We start from the raw sequence: 3,923 nt of genomic DNA on the forward strand, positions 1-3,923 counted from the left end.
TATTTCATTTTTGTTTGCTTTTTTTTTTCCACTTCTGAACCAATTGGATTAAAAGTTCGGATTTAATTTGCACGCTCCGAACTTCTTCACCTTTATGGTCCTTCTCTTGCTGTTGTGAAGCCTCTGGAGACGCGTCGATGCTCCTTGAGCCCCGTTTCACATGGCGTTCCCCAGGGATGTGATTCTGGACCACTAGTTTTGTGCAAATACAGTTTGAGGACAACAGGAAAACTGGTTCAACCTTAACTTTTTAGAATCCACGTTTAAATCTCTTAAGATCCAAACGAATCTCCCGTATCGTCATAGTAACGGCCAGACGACCTGAAAGGAGCACAGACACGGCCTCCCTCCTTGCCCTTGTCCTCATCTGGATCCATCGATCCGGTAACCTCGCCAGGCTCACTCGCTCCCGTCACACCAATAGAACGTCCTCTCCTGTTCTGGGCCGATCCGTCTCCACCAATGAGAAGCCGGTGTGATGGTCCTGGCCACATAACGATGTGAATGTTTTATGAGTAATATTACGATGCGGTGAGGGCTGGGGGTGGACAATCTCCCTCCAGAATCCCACGGGGGTCCCTGGCTGCCAATAACGGGACCTTTCCCGGGTAGGAGGGACCAGATCGGCTTACGCAGCCTCACTGGTCTTGTTATAGAGGAGAGGTGACTTGTTGGTGTGCACAGGTATTTTCATCCGTCGATGCTCCATTTAAGGCGCTACTATGAGCGGACATCTTTCCCACTCAGCCGCCCCACTGACACGTTACAGACCCGATCGCTACAGTTTGTCTCCCAGGACACAAACGGGAAACCCTGACGTAATCCTGTAGCGCTCCAATATGTTCGATGTTGGGATCGGTGTTGAATTTATCTTCTTGGGTTTCGTTGGATAAAGTTGCGGCGCAACGGCGGTTATTCATACCTATTTGTCATTTGGAAGATAACGAGAGGCTAAAGGTGCCATTTAGGCGATAGTTTGGCCTGTGTTTCAGAGCGTACCACCCAGAAGGGGGCAGAAATGCTACGTGCACGTGTAAATATCCCACCGCAACAGTCCGACACGGTTAGCTGCCAGTAAAGTTAAGAAGGGAAATGTGGCAGTAAACAAAGCGCATCGGAAAAAACAGCCCTTCCGTCAACATACGGGCTATTCAAGACGTGTAAAGTGATCCAAAGCAGAATTAGACAAGCTAGCGTGACCAGAATTACACAAGCTAGCATGACACCCGAAGGTCGAGGAAATGTGCCGACTTTTTTCTTCGACATTTCAGATTTGACCTTTTGAATCCCGTCAGCGTCGCGTCTGTTTCCTCATCGATGTCTGATCTCTCTGACTGGAACACGGCTGTGCGACGACGAGATGCGGAGTTGAGTTTGTGCCACGTCTGTGGGTATCAGTGCCCCCCCCCTCACACACACACACACACACGCACACACACAGACACACACACACACGGCCGTTAACTGACACCAGGGTCCAAAAGTGGCTCCTCCAGAAGCCAAGGACACGGCTGCAGTTCTAAACACGTAGCACAACAATGCACAGCTCAAAATGGATGAGAGCGTTAGGAAAGAGGGGATGTGAACTAATGAGGAGGAGGAGGAAGAGGAGAGGTAGGAGGAGGAGAGTAGGAGGAGGGAGGGAGAGGGAGGAGGAGGAGGAAGAGGAGAGGTAGGAGGAGGAGAGTAGGAGGAGGGAGGGAGAGGGAGGAGGAGGAGGAAGAGGAGAGGTAGGAGGAAGAGAGTAGGAGGAGGGAGGGAGAGGGAGGAGGAGGAGGAGGAGGGAGGGAGGAGGAGGAGGAAGAGGGAGGGAGAGGGAGGGAGTGAAAAACAGATTGATGCAGGATGGCAGAGAATTTTGTATGTGTGTGTGTGTGTGTGTGTGTGTGTGTGTGTGTGCGCTCCGGGCTGCTCCATATATTTGTCGATGTGGGTCTTTGGGACCATCTGACTGTAAAGCAGCTGGTTACAGGATTTTAGGCTAAGCCCACGTCCATTTAACACACACACACACACACACACACACACGCACACACACACACACACACAAACGTGGTTTCTGTCAGCCCTCAGTGCCAGCTGCAGTCTGCTGTCCACTAGCACGTGCCAGGCTGATGTCCTGTAAGACCTGTGTGTGTGTGTGTGTGTGTGTGTGTGTGTAGGTGTGTGTGTGTGTGTCTTCACAACTCCAAAGTTTAAGGGTTAATTTTCAAGGGTGAGCATTGAGGTGAGGGTCAGGAGGTTAGTTGGGATGTTAGGGGACAGGAAATGTCTGTGAAAGTCCTCACAAATATATATAAGATGTGTGTGTGTGTCCTGGCTGGTACTGCAGAGCTGAGTTTCAGCTGCAGTAAAGCCTCTCTGGTCCGCTCTCTAGGTGGGGGGGGGGTCGTCTTGACCATGTAGAGGAGGGTGGGAGCAGTTGGGAGTCCAGTAGCAACACAGCTTTTCTGGGACATCTGCTTGGTATGTGTGTGTGTGTGTGTGAGTGTGTGTGTGTGCGTGTGTGAGTGTGTGTGAGTGTGTGTGTGAGTGGGAGTGTGTCTGTGTGTGAGTGTGTATGTGTGTGTGAGTGTGTGTGTGTCTGTGTGTGAATGTGTGTGAGTGTGTCTGTGTGTGAGTGTCTGTGTGTGAGTGTGTGGGAGTGTGTGTGAATGTGTGTGTGTGTGTGTGTGTCTACATAAACAAATGTGTCGCTAGCAAACCTAAATATGTGCAGCAGGAGGAGGAGGAACAATCCAGATCAAAAGCACGTACACAGATGTGTTACACTTGCAGGTGTCTTGTCTTGTCTTGTTTGAAAGAAAAACATCATGTTCCTCTCAGCCTCTCCTCCAACATCACAGCTAAGTGCAGCGTTGGGGCTAAAGGCTCATCGTGAGTCACCTGTGTCGTGAGCAGGATGTTCAGAATCCCAGTCCTGACCCAACGTTTTCCAGGATGCCAGATTGTGCGAGCTAATATGCTAACCCTTTATGACCAGACCTTCCTCTGGCTCAGAAACAAGGCAGCTAAAGTCCAGAGTTTCAGGGGTCAAAGGTCGACGGGGGGGGTAAACAAACTGTTAATCTACTTCCCTGCTGCAGCCCGAACGCCGGGGCTCTGCCACGCGTGTGTCACGGAAGCGGCGCGTGAACCTCATCTGAAGATCCCTGACGTGGACCCGGGTCCCCGCAGCAGGTGCTGGGACGCCGAAGCGTGCCCCCCCACCGCGGTGGACGTATAGGACACGCTCATATATAGACTGTTGTTTACATGGAGGGGCAGATGGGGGGGTGGCTCGCCCACTGGGCTTTTTTGAGACTTTCATCATGTCGCTTGCTAGCGTCCGATTCCTCGTATCCTACATACGCACGTCTGTTTGTACACGCTCGGGTTTCAGCGTGCAGGGGAACCCGACACCCCAACGCTGGCACGCAAGGTCAATTTGCACTTCTCAGAGTGTAAAATGCCCTCTGGAGTCTCTCGGAGGCAAGTTACAGTATGGAGGGTAATAACGAGATCAAAGCTGGTCTGAAGGCTCCAGCGGAGGTCTCTTCATGCTAATGACCCAAGAACGGCTCCAGGAATTTTAAGGGCTGGTTGGGAAATCAGAGTAAAGCTCGTTTACCCGTTTTAGTCCAAAATCAACAAACACTGAAAGCACCGGTTGTGGTGAAGGTTTCGATCAGAAGGTTTCGATCAGGTTTTGATCAGAAGGTTTTGATCAGAAGGTTTTGATCAGAAGGTTTTGATCAGAAGGTTTCGATCAGAAGGTTTTGATCAAGTTTTGACCAGAAGGTTTCGATCAGAAGGTTTCGATCAGAAGGTTTTGATCAGAAGGTTTTGATCAGGTTACGATCAGAAGGTTTCGATCAGAAGGTTTTGATCAGAAGGTTTTGATCAGAAGGTTTTGATCAGAAGGTTTTGATCAGGTTTTGATC

This window comes from Takifugu rubripes, chromosome 16, assembly GCF_901000725.2.
Source record: "Takifugu rubripes chromosome 16, fTakRub1.2, whole genome shotgun sequence".
NCBI classification, from domain to species: Eukaryota; Metazoa; Chordata; class Actinopteri; order Tetraodontiformes; family Tetraodontidae; genus Takifugu; species Takifugu rubripes.